General features: G+C 49.8%; 1 pseudogene; it reads right to left on the bottom strand.

The window, feature by feature from the left end:
- The window catches only part of LOC142047556 (butyrophilin-like protein 9), a 174233-nt pseudogene that overhangs the window by 82331 nt on the left and 69552 nt on the right, over positions 1–22350 (bottom strand).

Here is a 22350-nt window from a genome sequence, read left to right as displayed (position 1 = left end):
GTCAGCCTCCTGGCTTTACAGAAGCCCCACCTGTCCCCTCAGTGGGTGAATTTCCTCCTAATAAGCTCCCTCCACAGAACCTAAAATTTCCCCCCTTCACAACTTAATTGGCTGCTTGGGCTGCTTGGGCCAGTTCAACTCTTGCAGGGCCGGTGTGGGGAGTACACCCCATCACAGATCTCCCCATCTAGCAGCCGCAATAATCCCTAATTTCTGCAGGAAATCCCAGTTGCTGACGGGGTGGTAGGGGAGAGATTCTGAGGGGTTTCCCCTTGTCCCTCCCCACAGCATGACAAAGGCGGAGGAACAGGAACAATCTCTCAGAACCTTCCACAGGAATCTCCAGGAAAAAGGCCATTGCACTGACACTGTAAAATGAGAGATGCCCCCATTCTAGATCCAGATACACCCCAACCACTGTCAGTTTCACACCCCAGTTCTGGAACACAGTGTTGGCCTCCCTGGGTGATACCACCCCCCAGATCTCCCCAGAGCCCAGCGCCACCCTTGAGAGGTCTCTCCAGCCTTTCCTAGCTCAGTCTATCCCTCACAGTTTCACTCAGCAACCCCAACTCCCAGCCCACGTTGTCCCTCACCTCCACCTCCTAGTATCACCTACAAACCCTGTCCTCCCCCCCCATGATCCCTCCTGAATACAAACCCCTCCCTTCCCATGGCGATCAGAGCCCCAAAGGGGATAGCTAGCCCAGGGTCTGTGGGGTTGTGCCAAACTGTTCTGCCATTTGCAGACACAATGAGGTTTGGGTGTTTGTAACTCGGATTTAGGGTAATGGGAACTGGGGAGAAAGACAAAAAGACAACCTCATTAGCCACAGGTCAAAGACCACACAATCCCGGGAGATCCAGGGGGAAGGGGAGAGCTCAGTTCTGCTCCCTGCCATAAAGATTCCATGACCCACTCAGCATAGGCCCAGTGTCTCTGCCCTGCTGTGTGACATGGGGAGGGTGGAAGGGGCTTCCTTGCCCTGTGTCCTTGGAGTGTCCAAATCCCACTGCAGTGAGAAGGGCAGATAACTGGCCAAATTCAGTCTGCGTGGCTCACTCCAGACACAGCCCCGTGTCCACCTGTTCCCAAGGCACTTGCTCTGCAGGGCAGTGACCCCTCAGGGTTGATTCCCTGGGCACCAGAGAAGGCGGAAGTGTCATCTCAGGACAGGTGCCTGGGAAGTGGTTGCTCAGGCCCTCAGCTTGGCAGGACGGGTCTGTGTAGATAGCTCAAGGCTTGGTGGGAGATGCCCAGCACTGTCAGCGAGGGGTGAGGGGTGTAGGGGCACTGAGAAGAGATTGAGTTGGGCTGAGGGGGCAAGGGAAGGTCAGAGAAGGAATTAAGGACCAGATCCTGGCATTAGGCATTGGGGTGGCTAGTGGGACTGGCACCGCTAGCCTGGATCCAGCTGTGGGTTCCAGGGAGCTCCAGGGCTGTGTTGTGCCTGGCCCCTGAGCTTGTTGGGAGATGAGGGGAAGCCAGAGTTGGAATTGGGCTCCTTATAGCCTCTCACTCCCCCCTGCACAGGATCTGTCCAGAGAGCTGTTAGGGCTCTGGGGGTCTATGCAGGGGCAGCTCCAGGCCCCAGCACACCAAGCACATGGTTGGGGCGGCAAGCCGTGGGGGGTGCTCTGCCGGTTGCTCCGAGTGCGGCAGGCAGGCTGCCTTCGGCAGCTTGCCTGCGGAGGGTCCGCTGGTCCCGCAGCTTCGGACCTCCTGCAGGCACGCCTCCGAAGGCAGCCTGCCTGCCATGCTTGGGGTGGCAAAATGCCTAGAGCCGCACCTGGGTCTATGGAAGGTGTCAAGGAGGTGAAGAATCTGCAGGCTGAGGAGGCAGGGCTGAGTGAGACTGTAGGGGCAGATGACAGGGTAGGGATGGATCATCACTGAAGGGCCAATGAGAGAGATGGCGAGAGGGGGTATCAGGACTAAGTGAGGCAGGGATTGTGAGGGAGTTGCCATGGGGTGAAACTAATAGCTCAGGGCAGTGTGTTCAGAACCATTTGCAGCATCCAGCCCAATGAGAGCCCCACACCTCAGACAGCTCAGCTATGTAACGCTGATACCAATAACCCCAGTGCAGCGTCTGCTCAGCCCCTCGCAGCCCCACTCACCCATGCAGCTCCAAGCCCTCCTGAAATCTGCAAGGGACGAGGAACAAACATGGTCAGGGGCAACATGGGGAACTTGCTCCCACAGGAGATGCCGTTCTGGGAGAGGGGTCATTGGCAGATAGCAAAGAAATAAGTGATGTGAAATGTGACATGAAAACACATCCTCTTACCTAGCTCTGTGACCACCCTGCCTGAAATGGAAAGAGATGGAGTTATTCCCTGTCATTTAGGTAGAGGGCTCAGTTCTGGGAGTTGCTCTGTGACCCTGTGATCACTTTACATGTAATTCGTAGGCCCTCACTGCAGAAGGAGAAATATCCCAGCTGTGTGAAGTGACAGACAGGCCCTTTCACTACAGAGATCTCTGCTAATAGCAACAACCAGCTCTCAGAGATGCCTTTATATTGTGTCTTAGGCCTGGTCTACGCTACGTGTTTATACCGATTTTTAGCAGCGTTAAACCGATTTAACCTTGCAACCGTCCACACAATGAATCCCATTATCGATATAAAGGGCTCTTAAATCCGATTTCTGTACTTCTCCCCCATGAGGGGAGTAGCACTGAAATCGGTATTGCCACGTCGGATTAGGGTTAGTGTGGCCACAATTCGACGGTATTGGCCTCCGGGCGGTATCCCACAGTGCACCCATTGGACCGCTCTGGAAGCCATCTGAAACTTGAATGGCACTGGCCAGGTAGGACAGGAGAAAGCCGCGAATTTTGACCTTTCCATTTCTGTATTGGCCAGTGGGAGCTCATCAGCACAGTGACAACACAGAGCTCAGCACAGGTAACAATTTGCGAGTCTCTCTGAGACTCGAAAAAGAGCTCCGAGAGACCCACATGAGGGGTACTGGATTGATCGCTGTTGGGAAGGATTCGTGCAACAGACTCCGTCCAAAAGACGAAATGACAAAACCATTTGAAAAATATTCAAGCATGATGCAGAGGCCCCAGGGACTCGCTACAGGGCCCATGTGAAGTTACAGGAGCTCAGACAGCCTACAGAAACCAAAGACAAACGGAAGCCGGGCCAGGGCGAAAAATGCCGCTTCTGCTAGAGCTGCTAGCACTTTCTAGGGGGTCTGCCACCACTTACCCACCGCCTGTCGTGGTTCCGAGGTTTCGGCGGTGGTAATCTCAGCCATGGGCTGAGATTCTGCGGAGGAAGATGGGAGGAGAGAGAGCTTGCAAGAGAGCACACAGCACTCATTCCTCCCAACAGCATGAGCTTTTCTACCTGACGATTACCCTCCACCGCACATCCCAGACAATGAAGCCATGGAAGGGATCTCTGTGAGTGTACTCTGGTGTTAAAAGAAGCATTTTTATGATTAATGCCCGAGGACTTGGGATTGCATTTGCGGCCAGAAAAGTTCCAGAAAAGTTTGTTAACATGTCTGGGTGGAGCAGAATCCTCAGGACATCATCCTGAAGCTCTCCTGGAAGTACTCCAAAGCCTTGCGAGGTTTCTGGGCAGGGCAGCCTTATTCCGTCCCCCAAGGTAGAGACACCTGACATTGCATGCATGTAGCAAGTACTTGGTACATTGCATGACAAACGCTACTGCGTAGGTCCTGGTGTTTGGCATTCAAGCAACAATCGTTCTTTCTATCTTGCTGGTTACCTCAGGAGAGTCATATTGTTCATGGTAACCTGGTTGAAATCAGGAATTAATTAAGGAACGAGATGGTTGGGCTGTTTGCTGTGGCTTAAAGACATCCTGTTCATGTACTGGTGCTGGTGTCCGGTGCCAAGATAGGGATATGGTGCTTCATCTATCACTCCACCACAGTTAGGAATCTCATTGCAGCAAAGCCATCCACTATGACCTGCACATTTCCAGAGTCACACCTTTATAGCAGCAGCTTAATGATTGCTTGGCTACTTGCATCACAGCAGCTCCACAGTAGATTTGCCCACTCCAATATTTGATCCCGACTGACTGGTAGCTGCTGTCTGCGTTGCAGAGCTTCCAGAGGGCTATCGCACTTGCTTCTCAACTGTGAGGGCTCCTCATCTGTATTCTGTGCGTTCATGGCAGGGGAAAGCCAAGTCAAAGTTCCATGAAAGTGCCCTTACGCATGCAAAAGTTTCGCAGCCACTGGGAATCGTCCCACACCTGCAACACTATGTGGTCCCACCAGTGTGCTTGTTTCCCAGGCCCAAAATCAGCATTCAGTGGCTTGAACCTGCCCCATTACCAGCATGATCTCCAACGTGCAGGGGCCCACGGTTTGAGAGAATTCTGTGTCCATGTCCTCATCACTCTTGTCGCCATGCTGCTGTAGCTGTCTCCTCCTCGCCTGGTTTTGCAGGTCCTAGTTCAGTATTGACTGCATGAGAATGCGCGGGGTGTTTACAATGTCCATGATTGCTGTCTTGAGCTGAGCAGGGTCCATGCTTGCCATGCTATGGCTTCTGCACAGTTCACCCAGGGAAAAAGGCACAAAATGGTTGTCTGCTACTTGCACAGAGGGAGTGGTGAGGCTGTACCCAGAACCACCCGTGACAATGTTTTTTGCCCCATCAGGCACTGGGATCTCAACCCAGAATTCCAAGGGGCGGGGGAGACTGCGGGAACTATGGGATAGCTACCCACAGTGTAACGCTCCGGAAATCGACACTAGCCTCAGTACATGGACGCACACCGCTGAATTAATGTGCTTAGTGTGGCTGTGTGCACTCGACTTTATACAATCTGTTTTAAAAAATGGTTTCTGTAAAATAGGAATAATCCTGTAGTATAGACACACCCTTAGTATCGAGGACTGGAGCAAATGTTGCTCTCAATGATGCTTCTGTAAACCCACAATAACTCCATGTGCTTCACTAGAGCAAATCTGGATTTTGCAGAATTCAGGTCTGTAAGAAGCTATTTGGCTGCGTGGGTTCCCAGAAGACTGGGGAATTTTAAGTGGACACTGGTAGGATAAAAATCAGGCTGGGATTTCCAAAGCATCTAACCTTGATAGAGCAGGCTTGTCTGGCTCTATACAGTTCTAATATTCTCAACCCTTCCATTTGAGGAGGGTTCCTTTTCTGTTACTAACAGTCCTTTGGAGCATCAAATCTACACACACCAGGTGTAACTAGGAGATGGACGTGCCGATAATTGGAACTCACATCTGGGATCTGACCTTGGCAACAAAGCATGGAAATGGGAGCCTGAGTCTGGTCTCTTGCTCATCTCCATGTTTTGGGGAATGGCCCAGAAGAGCCTGCACTCCAGCAGCCATCTATAGAGAGCAGCTGGGCCCTTCTGCTGCATCAGAACAATGACTGGCACTGGCTTGTCAAAGGCAAGGTGACATCTGTCTGTCCAGGCATAAGAGCAGTGTAGACATGCCATGCCATGTGTAACATGGTGTCAGCTAGTCATGGATAACCTAGAGTCCTACCCTGACCATGGTCATCAGGCCATCCTTTTCCACACCAAGAGCAAAACCGTGTTCAGCACAGTGCTCATTACAAGAGGCTAGTTACTGTCAGAGGTATTATCTGGCCAGGATCCAGCGCAGGTGTTAGGTTACTTGTTGAGACACGGTGAGCGGTGAGGAGTTTATGTGCCAATGAATTCCTGTTCATCCTTCCTTCACTTGGGAGGCCCATTGCAGGTCTGCACTGAGCACTGATACTCACCTCCCCTGGATCTGCTCCCCACTCCCAAGCTGCCCCTCCTGTCCACAGACAACAGCAGCCCAGGGGTTGAAGGTGCAGTGCAAAATAACACAAAGACATTGAACATGAGACAGGACGATGGCAGATTCCACTTACTATCAGTGAGGACTTAAACATGGAGCACTCTGGAGGCAGGTGAGAAATGTTTTTTTCCCCGAGCAAAACTGAGAGGAATTTCCATTGAAAAACTTTCAACAAGAAATTTTTTAATTTCCATTTAAAAAACTGAAAGCCTGAAAAGTGGGCTGGGGGAGAGATTTTTGGCTGAAATCTTTAAAAAAAGAAAGAAATATGGGGGGATGGGAGGGATTTGTTTCCAATGAAAATGAAGATGGCCAAGGAAAGTGGACTTAATTTGATTTAGCTTTGTCTAGGAAAGACTCCAATCACCCTCAGCCCCTGGAAATGGTTCAGGCAGAAAAATTGGACATTTTGGTCTTCCTACTCCTAGGGCTCCCTGTTGTATGTCTCTCTCTTTCCTGCTGTCATCTGCCATTTTCCTTCTCTGCTAGCAGCTGATCCCAGCACTGTCCCAGTGTTGCGGTGCTGTGGGTCTCCTACTTGGTGGGGCCCAAGAGACTGCCTGGAATGATGATACAGGCACGAGCTCAGTAACAGCAGCACAGGTGTTTCTTGCTGGGAGAGGGGACAGAGGCAGCTACCATCCTGATCCTAGTGCAGGTGACTCCAAAAACACTTTCACTTTCCATGGGCAGCAAAGGAAGCACCCTCACTGCTGCTGTCCTCTCATGGGAATTGCCTGGGCATGGGGTGGGGGCATCCTGTCTGGGAGAAGCAACACTCTTTGGGAACTAACCGTGGATGTGCCCCCCATCACCCAATCCTGCCAGCACAGTAACTTGGTTACAGTATTTTGGTGATTCACGCCATAATTTACAGATCATCATTTTTAAGTACAAATCTGTTTTAAAAATTGGCTCTTCATTGTGTGAATCCCATAAAGCCAAAGTGCTCTTATTATTTGCATTGTAGTAGCACCTAGAACCCCAGTGACAGCCCAGAACCCCATTGTGCTAGGTGGTGTACAAGCCCTGAACATAAAAACACTCCCCCCACCCATGTAGATCAGCAAGAGGGTCTGAACCCTTAAGTATCAGTTCCAGACTTTAGGCACATGCTAGCTGAACCACATGAGTAATTACTAGGATCTTTTTACACCAGCTAGTGGAGAAGAACATGACAAATGAATTCTCAATGAGTTACACAAGCATTCACTTGTCAACAGTAGGCTATTGGTGATTAGCAATTGTGGCTTCTACCCCAGCTCTGGGAGAGGAGTGTGGCTTATAGTGGTTAGAAATGGGTTAATCCAAGCTGTATCAGTCACTCTGAAAGGCGCTCTGGTGAACTAGTCAATTTGAGTGGGGTTTGTTGTCTTAACAACCTGGGTCTTGCTCTGGCTCTCATTTTTGCCATGCTACATTTTTATCATATTAACATTTTGCCGTTTCAGACTGGCACACATATGTATTGTTATAATTGTAAAGTACTTTTTAGAAACAAAAATGCCATGCATTGACCTAAAACTGGTATTCTTAGTATAAAAAACTATGATATATACAAGTGTGGCCTTGTCTGTGACTGGATCTTTCCACTAAAGGAGTATTAAACAAAATGAAACACTCCACAGGAGAAAGAAAAAATAAAACACTAACACACCTATTTTTCAACAGCTTATCATAAACTTTCCAGAACTGCACATTGTACAATCAATCCACCAAACATTCCATCACTGGATAAAGACTATAACCCAAGTTTTGTTTTATTAAAACTCAATCAAAAAAGCCAAGATATTCACCATCCTTTCCACTGTGAAAACAGAAAAGTCTTTAACACAGTCCTAGCTCAGGTGTAACTACCGCTGCACTCTAATCCAGATAGATTCTAGCCCCCAGTTATGCTTTGCTTCCATGACCAATGGTGTCAATTTAGTCCACTGATAAGATATGAGATTTCCCATTCAGAGTGGGAAGAAAGCTCTTGGGTCCCAATGCCAACAGCTTGGCAGCTCTGAGGTTCTAGTCCCAGCTGCGCCAGTGACTCACAGTGGGAGCTTTGGTAAGTCTTCCCTGTCTGGCTGCCGCTGTTTGCCCCTTCCAAAGCCAGAGCAAATAACATTTGTGTGCTTCATATGGGTGTAAACAACCAATAGAAATCTGAAAGCAGCCCATGAAAATGACAAATCAATGTGTGCGCAGTGCTGATATATTTGAGCTTGCCATAACAGATGGGGATCGATATGAAAATTGAAAGGTGGATAAGGAACTGGCTAAAGGGGAGACTAAAACGAGTTGTACTGAAAGGTGAACTATCAGGCTGGAAGGAGGTTACTAGTGGAGTTTCTCAGGGATCAGTTTTGGGGCCAATCTTTTTATTACTGACTTTTGCACAAAAAGCAGGAATGTGCTAATAAAGTTTGTGGATGACACAAAGCTGGGAGGTATTGCTAACACAAAGAAGAGCGATAATCATACAGGAAGATCTGAATGACCTTGTAAACTCGAAGTAATAGGAAATTAATAGTGAAAGTGCAAGGTCATGCATTAGAGATTAATAAGAATTTGGTTATAAACTGGGGACGGATCACTTCACAAGTAACAGAGGAGGAGAAGGACCTCGGAGTATTGGTTGATCACAGGATGACTATGAGCTGCCAATATGAATGACCGTTAAAAAAGCTAATGCGGTTTGGGATGCATCAGGCAAGGTTTCCCAGTAGAGATAAAGAGGTGTTAGTACATTATACAAGGCACTGGTAAACCCTCATCTGGAATACTGTGCAGTTCTGGTCTCCCATGTTTAAGAAGATGAATTCAAACTGGAACAGGACAGAGAAGGGCACTAGGATGATGCAAGGAACGAGAAAACCTGTCTGATGAAAGAAGACTCAAAGAGCTGCTTGTTTAGCCTAATCAAAAAGAGGCTGAGGGGAGATATGATTGCTCTCTATAAATATATCAAGAGGATAAATACCAGGAGAGGGAGGGAATTATTTAAGCTCAGTACCAATGTGGACACAAGAACAAATGGATATAAACTGGCCATCAGGAGTTTTGACTTAAAATTAGACAAATTTCTAGCCATCAGAGAAGTGAAGTTCTGGAACAGCCTTCAGAGGAGCAGTGGGGGCAAAAGCCATATCTGGCTTCAAGACAAGCTTGATAAGTTTATGGAGCAGATGATATGATAGGTGTCACGGAGTGCCTGGCCAATGCTCTGGAAACTGCTCCCACAAAGCCAGCCGGACTTGGGGAGCCTCCTCTCCTTGGAGCAGACTTTTTCAGGCAAGAAGCTCACACAGTTTTCACCTCCTGGTCTCCTGGAAGCATCAGCATCCTCTGCCCCTCCGTGTGCTTCCCACAGCGAGCCCGCCCAGGTGGGGGCCTGGGGAAGCCACAGGGTCCTGCACCCCCACTTTGCAGTCAGACATGACTGTCAGCCAGCAAGTAAAACAGAGGTTTATTCGATGGCAGGAACATGGTCTAAAACAGAGCTTGTAGGTACCACGAACCGGACCCCTCGGCCGGGTCCATTCTGGGGGGCAGTGAGCCAGACCCCCACATCTGCACTTCACTTCTCGTCCCCAGCCAGCTCCAGACTGAAAACCCCTCCATCCCCTTCTTCTCTGCTGAGTTCCTTTCCCGGGACAAGAGGTCACCTGATCTCTCTGTCTCCAACACCTTCAGTTGGCACCTTTGCAGAGGAGGGGCCCAAGCTATCAGTTGCTAGGAGACAGAGTGCCAAGCATTTAGGAGCACTGGCCCTTTGCTCTGTAGCTATCACATACCCTTATTCCACCACCTAGATATTTAAGAACTGCATAGGAGACACTGATGTACCAACACAGTATGCAGAGAAAACATTAAGAACATTCCCAGTTTGTCACAATGGGATAGCCTAATTTTGGCAATTAATTAATCTTCAACTATTAGCGGTAGATGCCCAATTGCCTGATGGGATGTTAGATGGGGTGGGATCTGAGTTACTACAGAGAATTCTTTCCTGGATGTCTGGTGGGTGAATCTTGCCCACATGCTCAGAGTTTAGCTGATCACCATATTTGGGGCTGGGAAGGAATTTTCCTCCAGGGCAGATTGGCAGAGGCCCTGGGGGTTTTTCACCTTCCTCTCCAGCGTGGGGCATGGGTCACTTGCTGGAGGATTCTCTGCACCTTGAGGTCTTTAAACCACAATTTGAGGACTTCAGTAGCTCAGGCATAGGTCAGAAGTTTGTTACAGGATTGGGTGGATGAGATTCTGTGGCTTGTGTTGTGCAGGAGGTCAGATTAGACGATCATAATGGTCCCTTCTGACCTTAAAGTCTATGATTCTAATAAAGCCACATGTGCAGCTCCAGAACTCAAAAGAAAACCACAAAACTAAACAAGGCATTGTACAGAAAAAACAACATTATTGGGAAAAAAAAAGGTAACACACACGGGGTACAAACCAAGCGAAAAATTATTGAAAAATCCAGTGTGCTTACCTCTCTGCCTCTGCTCCTGCTCGCTGCCTCCTCGGGGTTCTGGGCTACCACTCCCCGGCATTCCCTGACATCTCAGGTTCAAGTGCCTCTGCTTCTGTTCCAGGGCACAAACACAGCACATGTGCATCCATCTCTGTGACTGCCCCCGCAGTCCTCAGTCACAGGACACAATGTGGGAGGGTCCTGACATGAGGGGCACCCAGTGGGATTGGTGCCCCCCAGGCTGTGAGTAGCTTCAGTTTCTCATTCACTGTGGTCAAAGGATATCGGAGGACCCTTTGTGGGACAGAGCCCAAACCCACAGACCTGCCATTATCCTGGCAACGGGATTTATAAAAGAAACCAACCTCCTAAGAGATGACTTTCAGGGTACTTCTTCACTACCGGCCGTATCGGCGGGTAGCAATCAATTTCCCGGGGATTGATATATCGCGTCTAGATGAGACGCGATATATTGATCCCCAAACACGCTCCTGTTGACTCCGGAACTCCACCAACGCGAATGGCGGTAGCGGAGTCGACATGGGGAGCCACGGACGTCGATCCCGCGCCGTGAAGACGGTAGGTAACTCAATCTAAGATACTTCGACTTCAGCTACGCTATTCACGTAGCTGAAATTGCATATCTTAGATCGTTCCCCCCCCCGCCCCAGTGTAGACCAGCCCTCACAGAGATAAGGAGTTTCTGCTCTGTGGCAGAGTTGGGGAAACAGCAGAGGAATACAGGGAGGTCTCCCCCAGTGAAGTCACCTCCCCTGACCATAGAAGAGCACATGGGGGTTTGACTCTAACAAGGGTGGCAATTTACACATGGAAACAACTGGGGATTCTCATTCCACTTCACTACTGTTATTAACACACCCAGCATCCATGAGCAGCCCTACAATAACAAACCAAAGTGACCGTAACACCAGCACTCACAAGTAACCCTACAACAACAAGCCAGAAAGAGTAATCCCCAGAATTCATGAAAAAATCCTGTGATAACAAACCGGTATTCGTGCAGCTTCAGCATATGAATAGCCTCAACGCTTATGGACAACCCTACAATAACAATCCCATATGGAAAATGTCCCAGGGCTCATAGATGCACCTACAAAAATAAATCAAAATGTAACCCCAGCAGTCACAAAGCTTCAAACAAACACTTGTGTGTAGTCCCGGCACTCACCAACAACCCCACAACAACAAACCAAACCACAGCTGGGAGAAAATTACTGGATGAATATTTTCCTAGCTGGAAAATGAAGTTTTGGCCAATCCAAATCTATTCACAAATTTGACATGATTAGTTTTTAGCTGGGCAAAAGTTTTTAGTATGTTTTTCAGGTCAGCTTCAGAAGTGTATGTTTGTCCTCTAAATATCAGCTAGAAATTTGCTATTCCCTGGGCCACAGAGCATGAGAACGACTCTCCAGCCTGGGGCTTAAGGCACTCAGGAGGTTGCAGACACTGACTCATATCTTCTCTTTTCCTCATTCCAAGGAGGGATTTGAATCCATAGCTCCTACCACCCAGGTGAGCCCCTCAATCCTCAACCCTACAGAGTCATTTTCACTAGCTCACTCTTTGCATAACTACATAAATATTAATTGTGCCAAGTAGAAAGGCTTTGACAAGAGAATAGCCCACGCCAGAATGGCCTGAATGAAGAGTTTTCTATGGCCCGAAAACAGACTTTCCTGATTTACTGACAAATTCCACAGGCAAAATACCTGCTCTGAGTTTCAGGTTGCTGATGGACTGAAATATCAACTATTCGCCCTATTATACCCATAAGTGACCTGCAGTAACACACAGATGGAGCAACATTGCAGAAGCCTGTAAACCCATCATGAATGTCAGCAAAACACACCAATCAGAAATGAATGAAATCTAGACAGACCCTGGGGTGGCCCCTCAGCTCTGGGATGTGCTCTGCAGCCTTAGGCTGGGGGTCAATCCCTTTGCAGACACTTTGGGGCCTGGGGTGGGGGGTTTGCCATCCAGCTCCCACTGGCTTCCCCTGACTTGAAGGTCCTAGTATATCCCATGTGGCATAAGAGATTGTCTGACCTGGTTGCCGCATTCCTATGAGCAAATCCCTGCCACATGGGAACTGGAAAAGGCGGGGAATTTAATTATGCTCTAAGAAGCAGGGTTATGTGAGCGTGTGTTGGAGGAAGATCCACAGTCCTTCAGAGACAAAAAGGGCACCTCTCCTGGGCCCTGTCTGGGCTCTCACCCCCCACTCCCTGTTTCTATCCTGCTTCTCTGAGCCATGGGAGGCAAGTTTGTAGAAATTTTGGTACTGCCCAGAATCCCACCCCACCCCCCCAACTCCGCCCCTCAAACCCGCCTCCACCTGCCTAAGACTCTGGGCAGGGTTTCAGGGGGGAGATCTGGGGTGCAGGTCCTGGGCTGGGGATTAGGGTGCAGGAAGGATGCAGGCTTTGGGACGGAGTTTGGGTGCAGGCTCTGGGCTGGTGGTGGGGGTGTAGGAAGGGGTGAGGAGTGCAGGCTCTGGGAGGGAGTTTGGGTGCTGAGTGCAGGCTTTGGGCTGGGGCAGGGAGTGGATGTGCAGGAGGGGGTGAGGGGTGCAGGCTTTGGGACGGAGTTTGGATGCAGGCTCGGCTGGAGGTGGGTGTAGGAAGGGGAGGTGTGCACGCTGGCAGAGGACAGGCCTGCAGGGAATGAGATTGGGGCTAGAGATGAGGTTCGTGCGGGGGGGGCGGGGGGCCCAGGGCTGGGCTAGAGATTTAGAGTGCACCGGGTGAGGGCTCTGCTGGTGGCAGGGATTCGGGTGCTAGGGATGAGCGGCTCGTGGCTGGGGCTGAGGGGTTCATGATGCGGAGGGATGAGGGTCTGGCTGGGGATGAGGATTGGGGGCAGGGGGCTGCTGGGCTCTGGCTGGGGCAGGGATCGGGTGCAGAGGTGAGGGTCTGGCTGGGAAGAGGGCGTTTGAGGCTTGAAGAGCTCAGGCTAGGGCGAAGAGCAGGGTAAAGCAGCCTGCGATCCATTGGCAGATGCTGGTGCTGAGGACCTGGGGCAGCAGACATCAGTTCTGCTGGGAGCCATTCTCTGGCAGCACAAGCAGGAACACGGCGGAGGGGGGACGCAGGAGGGTGGAAGGCCGAGGCTGGGACCGCCTTCAGCGAAGAGCAGCCAGGGCAGGCGGTGGGGGAGACCCGCGGGGGCTGGGGCCAGGACTCGATCCAGGTCAGGGTCGGGGAGAGACCCAGCTCCAGATATTGCTAGACAGGACCTCCAGCCCTGTAATATTGCCTGGAGCCGCACCTAGAGTCCCATATAACCTGCCACCGTATACTCTCTGCCTCTCCTTCATCCTTTTTCCATATTCCTGTTCTCCCATCTCATTCCCTTCCTTCTCCTCCTTCGCCCATTTCTATGCTCCCTTCCCATCCCCAGCACCTCCCTCCATCCCCACTCTCCCCCTCTTATCTGAAAGCTTTCCTGACACCAACGCCTCCAGCTCTGACATCCCCCCATACCCCCAGGTGCCAGTTGGCTTTCTCCCCCAGCCCTCCTATGCCTTCTATTGAGGGGCGTAAACTGGCTCTGTGGATGAGGGGGCAGCTGGACTGTGTTAGCCTGACTTTGCAAAGCTTTTGATATGTCGCCAGAGTATTCTCGCCAGCAAGTTAAAAAGTATGGGCTGATGAATGACTTGAGGTGGATAGAAAGCTTGGCTAGATTGTTGGGCTCAACTGGTAGTGATCAATGTCTCCATTGCTTCTGTTGGCAGTCCGATTTGAAGTGGGTGCCCAAGGCGTCGGTCCTGGGGTGGTTTTGTTCAATATTCTTATTAATGATCTGGAGGATGGCGTGCGACTGCATCCTCACGGAGAGTTTGCACGATGACATTAAACTTGGAGGGCGTGGATAGTTACCCTGGAGGGAAGGGATAAGGGTACAGAGGCGACCTAGACAGAATTAGAGGACAGGGCCAAAGAAACCTGATGAGGTTCGCAAGGACAGTACAGAGTCCTGCACTTAGGACAGAAGTCGCGTTGACTGTTACAGACGTAGCGACCAAATGGCTAGAAGCAGTTCTGCAAAAAGACCTAGGGTTACAGTGGAGAAGAAGGCTGGATATGAGTCAACAGTTGTGCCCTTGTTGCCAGGAAGGCTAACAGCATTTTGGCTGTATAAGTAGGCGGCATTGCCTTGCAGATTGCAAGACGTATCATTTCCCCTCTATTCACTTAGTGAGATGTCATCTGGAGTACTATGTCCAGTTTTGGGCCCCACACTACAAGAACGACGTGGAAAAATTGGAAGAGATTCCAGGGTAGGGCAACAAAAATGATGTAGGGTGCTGGAGCACATACTTTATGAGGATAGGCTGGGGGACTGGGATTGTTTAGTCTGCAGAACGGAAAATGAGGGGGCATTTGATAGCTGCTTTTCAACTACTGAAGGGATTCCAAAGAGGATGATCTAGACTGTTTCAGTCGTACCTGCTGACAGAACAAGGAGTATGGTCTCAAAGTGCAGTGTGGGAGGTTTAGGTTGGATATTAGGAAAACATTTTTACTAGGAGGGTGAGTGAACACTGGAATAGGTTACCTAGGGAGGTGGTGGAATCTCCTTCCTTAGGGTTTTAAGGTCAGCTTGAAAAGACTCTGATTGGGATGATTTAGTTTGTGAAATTGGTCCTGCTTTGGCAGGGGGTGGGTAGTGAATTTTTCTCCTTGGTCCTCTCCTGATTTCTATGATATGGATTGGAGTTCTAAAGCTTCAATTGCCGCACCCAAGTTTAGTTTGTGCATCTCTGTTTTATTATTGGTGTTTCTGTTGTTAGTTTCCCTGGTCAATGGGTTTTACTTTCTCATCGAGTAACGGTACTCCATCATGTTAAGCCATTGGATGACTGACCAGGTTGGAAACAGTGACTGAGGCTAATCTGTATGGTTTGATGCTCAGGGCCCTCCTCCCACCACTGTAGGACACACAGCGCCGTTGGCGATGTGTAAACAGAGCCTTCGCAAGACACACCTTAAGTGCATTTCACATTTGGGATGTGATGGTGCTCTGGTTCCATGTGCGTTATAGACACATGTAATTCTTTAAAGCAGCAAGATTCATCAAACCCCTGGAATATATTCATCTCTGACTCCTGACCTTGTCCAGAAGACACCTTCCCATCCACTAGAAAGGGGCTGTGCCCAACTTCACTTGGAACTTCCCTTACCTATGTTCAGTCACTCATTAATGGCACTGTATCTATTGGGTGTCTGGGAAGTGGAGCGGGCAGAAGCCCGCCACTGCTAAAGGATCCCCACAGCCTTAAGGTGAGATCACAGACCTCAGACGGCCAGCTGATTGCGGGGGCGACACTAATAAAAGAACAGGACAGAGTGAGTCAAAGCGATCATAAGAAGGGAGCTGATTGGGTACACTGGAGCCGAGAACCCGGACAGCGCCCACTGCTCCTCGTAAGGCATCAAGGGCCATGCGCCATCCAGAGACTGCTCGCCTGCGATTACTGGTGGAACAGACCAAGGATCGGAAACAAGCCCACAGTCACCGGAGTCCGCCTGCCAACCTTCTGCCCGTGGTTGTGTAGTATGCATTGTTGCCAGGGCGGAGGAGTTGACAGGAGATCCGTGGGCGTTGATGGGCCAGCAGAGTAGGGAGCTGTTAGAGAGGAGTGAAGGGAAAGGTGCAGCCAAGAAACGCGAACAGGAGATTAGTGAGGGCCAGTATAGGGGCTGCACCGTTAATTGCCACTGTATCTATGGTATATTCCAGGAAGTGTGGGTGGAGACCGCCACTGAAGGTTGTCGCCCCCCCCCCCCCCAGCCTAAGGGGAGGACCCACAGGACCTCAGAACCCCACTGATTGCGGGGGACAACTAATAAAAGAACAGGGACAGGAGTGAGGTCAAAGGGTCATAAGAAGGGAGCCCGACGGGGACACCGAGCAGAGAACCCCGGACAGCGCCCACTGCTCCTCGAAGGCATCAAGGGAGCCAGTGGATGCCGCCCAAAGGAACTCTGCCCAGATACGTGAACAGACCAAGGATCGGAAACAAGCCCCACAGTCACCGGAGTCTCCATCGGCCAACCTCTTCTCCCTGGTTGTGTAGATGGCCATTTTAACCAGGGCGAGGAGGAGGTTGACCAGGAGATCCCACGACTTGGTGGGGCCACGGATAGGGAGCGTGTAGAGAAGGAAGTGAGGGGGAAAGTGTAGCCAAAAACGCAACAGGAGATTAGTGAGGAGCCAGTATAGGGGCTGCAACCTTAATGCCACTGTAGTGGGCTGAGCACCCGCTCTGAACCTGGAGGGGTTGGAAAAGTCCTGCAAAGGCCTGGGGCGGAGCAAGGTAAAACCCTGGCTGACTAGGGGAAGTGGCTGCAGCTGAGGCCATGCCCCAAACTAAGCAACTGGGCCTTTTAAAAAGGTCAGGGCATCTAGAGGGAGGAGTCTCTTGCTAACTGGAGAGGGAGACAGGCCTGGCTGCTGGGGAACTTACCCAGGGGACCTAGAGTGAGGCAGGGCTGGGGAAAGGCCTTAGGAGCTGGGAAGCCCTAGGCCAGCAACTCCCCAGGCTGCAGGGCCTAGTTCTAGGCCCACATAGGTATTGGGCTTGCAGTGGATCAGCCTGAGGGTGAGTAAAGGCAGCTAGTCCAGACCCCTTTGCCTATGATGAGTGGCAGATACTGCAGTCTGCCCCAGTGAATGGGGGCTAGATGAAGACTGGACAGTAGCCAAAACTGAGGCAAAGTGGGGATAGTGGGTTGGGGGTTCCCCTGGGAGGGGAAGACCCAGATCAGTGGGGTATGGTCAGGGAGTAGCACCCTGGTTAAAGGGGCTCTGGGGTCCAGGAAAGGACGTGGGAGCCAGAGGACAGGTGGATCACTGGCCTGCAGAGGATGCTCCAGAGCTGGAACAAGCTAATTCCTAGAAATCACCAGCAGGAGGCACCGCAGGGGTGAGTCCACACGTCTACAGCCACCATCCACGAGCCAAAAATTATGAGGCCCAGTGTGACCCAGGCTTTCAGTAGAAACCTCACATGATGCACTTTGGTGAACTGAAAAGTAAATCCCAGACTGCGGGGATCCTTGTAACCCTTATGTACCCTTGGGACCTCTGGTAGTTGGCTCCAGAGGTCCTTGGATCACATACACTAAAGTAATGTAATTGCTTCTTGAAGTGACTGCTTTCTGGGGAACTAAATGCTCTCATGATGTTCTCTTGCAACCATATGGCTGCAGTAGCTGGCTGAGGGGAACAAACACAGTTTCACAAAACCACAATTTGTGACAAATTCTTTTTGCTTGATATTTACATTTCATAACGTCCCTACAAACCAACATGGCATTTAACAGACGTGGGTCACAGAACCTGCAAATTCAAAGGTGACACTGATGCTGTTGTAAATGAGTTACTAACTATTTGCTGCTTTTCTTAGAGCCCCAGCTCCTGCGTTGTTCAGATTAGGTTGGGATTTTGGCTTTTGTTTAAAAAACTAAATTTCCAGCCCTCCTGGTTGTGAAGGAAAACTGGAAAATCTGACCCCTAAAGGCCCAAACACCAGAAGGCAAATAAAAGGATACAAAAATTGTATTTTTTTTTAAAGCTCGTGAATTGAAACAGAATCTTGGGATTTTGGAGGGCCTTCCTCGTGATTTTTGTACACTTTGGGTTGGCAGTGGAATCTCTAAATGGCACTGAGTGGACTTCGGAGCGGAGCTGGCGATATAAAAAGACAGGGTGTAGGAATATAAAGTTTGCTTATTTTCCCCAATTTTATTCAGCAGAAACATTTTTTCATGCATCACTTTGGCCGCTGTGCATTGTCCAGCTGTGGCCCCGGAGAAGGATCCCCACTGCCTGGCTGCACAGCCCCTACAGTTGCCTCTGATTTTGGGAGGTCTGTGATGCAGCTGCCCACTGAGTCCTACATTTCAGCAAGTGGAGCATTAATGACATCTGTCCTGCTGCAGAGTGATGTCCGCATATGTCGATGTCTCTTCTCTCTGGGGCAATGGTTGCTTTAAGATAAAACACAGTAATGTTACTCTTCTGCTAAGCCAGCCTAAAGCCAGAGAAATGAAGCCAGAAAATGCCCATCTGACAGCACTGCTGAATGTACATCAGGAGCAGTTCTAATGGGCATCTAGGCTGGGAAACACCAATGGACCCACTTCCTACATCAACCCCTTTGAGGCAGGCAGCTGAGATTTCCCCCTCCTCAGCCTTGGTCTGGCCCTTTTCTGCCTCCCAGACAGCTGGGCTTTGCTATGACACCTGCCTGCTGGGCAGTGGAGCCCTTCACCTTCTCTCCATGCCAGCTGACACATCCAGGCAGTGCCTGATTCTCCCTGCGGTGTTGGTGTTATCTGAAATAAGGATTCTTCTGTGCTGCAGGCGGTGTAGTTTTTTCCTGTCCAGTTTCATATTTTAATCACTGATGTTATTAATGGCGATATTTATAATGATTCTAGGCAATTTTTAAAATAATATTATTATGCTGGAGATTAGTTGCTCCCAACAAACATTTCTCCAATCTATGGACAATCGTAGCACCTTGCTGAAGCTGGTGGCTGTGATAGCAACCTTTGATTCAGACTAAATAAGGGAAGCATTAAATGTCCCTTTTATTTAGTTTCAGTTGAAGCAATAGGCAACCAGCCCTCAAGCACTGGAGCACAAGCAAGCCTGGGTATGGCAGAGTCATGTGGTCTAAGTGAGTTCCTAAGGGTCTGGTAAGAAAGTGAGGGGCAGAGGCTGATTTGATTGCAGCTGTGTGTGAGACACAAGCAGCAGAAACAACTGGAAGCAACCAGAGAAAGCAACAAGAAAGACAGACAGAGGCAGAGGGCACTTGGTGCAGGACCCTGAGAAAAAGCTGAGAGGGAGAGAGAGTTTTTGGACAGAGTGCTGGCTGGAAAAAGACTTGGAGCTGGGATCAAAGAAAGTGCCTCTTGCTGTGTTCAGGAAAACAGGACTTCGTTGATTCATTGTAAATGAATGGGGTTGCATCAACACGCGTACCTGACTCTGTCATCATTTTCTCCTGTCAACAGAGAAACACACAACTCCAAATATTGGCTAGTTGCTTGGATCAAAAGGGAGACCAATATGTATAATTTAAAAACATTAAATCAGCTTGTGAATTCACATGAATCATAAATCTCTGTAACTAGTACCCTGTCCTAGAGAAATTTATGAAAAGCTCTAAGGGATAAATCAGTTTTTGATAGTATAAGAGCAGCCACAGAAATACTAGGAGAATCCCTGGAATGTGAACGAGACTCCATCTCTCTGAGATCATTTCTGTTCTTTGCTCCAAACACTTAGGACAAGATATCTCTAGTGGTGGGATCTAGCAATGAACATTTTGTAATCACTGAATTGGTTTTGTAGAAGAGACAACGGAGTGTATGTGAAAATCACGCTGATATTGGGATACTAACTTTATCTCTAAGGAGACCAGACATCCCTCCATAATGGCCAGTCATGACTCTTCCTTTTGTGGCACTGCTTTAAACTCTCAATAAAGTGGCACATATTTAAAAGTAATAATGAAAAAATTAAACGTGTGTGATCCAAACTCCTCCTGTGAATCATAAGGGGAGGAAGAAAAAAATTCAGTGTTATTGTTCATTGCCAATATCAGCTGGAATGTGGACAAATAATTATCATAAGGAAGCAGTTGGGGGAAGGAAGCTCTGTGTTAGCAGCTTTCCCTCCCACTAACATAACACCCAGGGTGTGTGCATCACCACTTAGCTGCTTGTAGCAGTGTGAGCCTGTGCATGCCACACTGACACCTACATTGCATGGAGACCCGTGGGGGGAAATCCTGCCCCCACAGAAGTCAATGGGAACCTCCCAGGACACCCCTTGCCTGTCTTCCTTCCCACTTGGGAAGCCCATGGAGGACAGGTTACCAGTGAGTGTTGCTGAGGCTTCACTAATAGGATCTGTCTCACACATTTTGGAGGTTTTCAAACTTGCCTGGGGGATTTGACTGTCCAGTTCCTAAGAGTTTTAATGAGAACCTTGAAACATTGAACATCTCTGCCTTGGTTGGTTGGTTGATTGCAGAGGCTGGTGGGGAAAGGCCCTCTGCAGCAGGATAGATTTTCAAGTTGTGGGGGATTCTCCCCTATCACTGCGGTGTGAGTTTGGGAAGGATGTTTTCCTCTTGCCTGAATGTATGTCTGTGAAGGACAAGGCCTGACTGGCCAGGGTAACAGCAGATGTGGGAGGCAGCTACCTGCTCCTGGGTGGAGATCTGTTGCCCCAGCAGCGAGACCAGGGGAACAGACACAACCTGAAGCTTGGGAATCCTGAGTAAATCCATGTTCCGAGCCAACGGGTCACTGCCAAGCTGGAACAGGCAAACAAATCGCTCCTTTCTATCACTTCATCATTAATAAAAGCTGTGACTCACCCTGGAGCTTCCCAGCCAGTCCACCGAGGCATCTGGGGAGAGAAGGACAGTTACACATTGTCACTGAGTGTAAATACCTTTAAGGGAAGGCACATCACTGAGCACAAACTATAACCCCACGGCTCCCACCTCCCCCAGGCAGGGCAGGGAACCCCCATGAGCACTGAGCACAATGAAGCCTGATCCTGAACAGGGTTGTTAGGTGATACCATGGCAGAAGAACTTTTAAATACAGTTGTTGAAGATGTTCAGTGGAAACTGTCTGTCTGGGTTTCTACAGAGCTCTTTTGTCACAAACAGAGGCAGCTTTTGGCAGAAAATGTAAGCATTTTGTTCAAAAAGTAAATGCCCCAAAACTGAAATATTTTGGCCAAAACCAGAAATATTCTGATTCAAAATACCAACCTGATGCTACATGGGACTCACCCACCCTGGCCTCCAAATCCTTCCAGTTCTCCAGCAGAGAAGGATACATGGCAGAAAGGAAACACCAAGATAGACCAGCGGACCCACGCTCCACTGAATGGCTTGAAGTGTGGGTGGGAGGGAGCTCGCCTCCCACCTGTCCCCGACCATTAGGCCAGAGCTCTTGACGCAGTTGACCTGGGTGGAGGAGGCTGCCGAGTAGATAGCCTGGCAGGCCTCCACCCACACTAGGTCACCCAAGTCCTGGAACACAAGGAACACGTCATCGGTGTACACCAACAGGACCAACCACAACTCTGGCTCTTGGAGCTCCAACCCTGTCAACCTCTGGCGAAGGAGACAGAGGAAGGGCTCGATCACCAGAGTATATAGCTGGCCTGACACTGGACACCCCTGATATATCCCTCGCCCAGAGCTGACCAGTTTGGTCAGGATTCAGTTGAGCCTGTCCAAACACTCCACAGAGGCATACAGCACCTGGAGAAAACCCACAAACAGGGACCCAAAGCCAAACGCCCACAGAGTGCCCAGGAGATACCCATGTTCATCTTGGTCCAGGGACAGGAGGGAGAATGACAGACCATCTCTACAACCAAGCTCCAAGAGATCCTGGACCAAGTATAGATTGTGGAAGATGGAGCAGCCCAGGACAGTGTAGGTCTGGTTAGGGTGGACGATGTCTGTCAGCATGGACCCCAGCTGCAGTGAGATGGCTTTCGCTACGACCTTGTAGTCCATGCTGAGAAGTGAGATGGGATGTCAGTTCCGAAGGGTTGTGGAGGTTCCCCTTCTTCAGTAGCAAGGGGAGCCCAGCTCGGCTGCACAACAGAGGAAGAACCCTGCTCCCAAAGGATTTGACCCAGACAGTGACTAGGTCTGGGCCAAGGATATCCCAGAACATATGGTAGAACTCCATGGTCAGCCCATCCATGCCCGGGGATTTATTAGTGGTCATGGGACAAAGGGCTTCCAAAAACTTAGCCAGAGTGAAAGCTAGCTCCACCCGGTCCTGGTCACCCAGGCTGACCATTGGGAGTTCAGTCCAGCACACTCTGCAAATGTCAGCATCAGTCAGGTCTGCGGAAAAGAGATTGGCATAGAAGGTCCTGACCCTTCCACACATCTTTTCCAGATCCTTGAGGGGGGAGCCGTCCTTTGCCAAAAGGCAAGTGACATGCTTCTTAGCCCCCCCTCCTTTTCT

This window comes from Chelonoidis abingdonii, chromosome 11 (assembly GCF_003597395.2).
Source record: "Chelonoidis abingdonii isolate Lonesome George chromosome 11, CheloAbing_2.0, whole genome shotgun sequence".
NCBI lineage: Eukaryota > Metazoa > Chordata > Testudines > Testudinidae > Chelonoidis > Chelonoidis abingdonii.
This window is presented reverse-complemented; position numbering and strand designations above follow the sequence as displayed.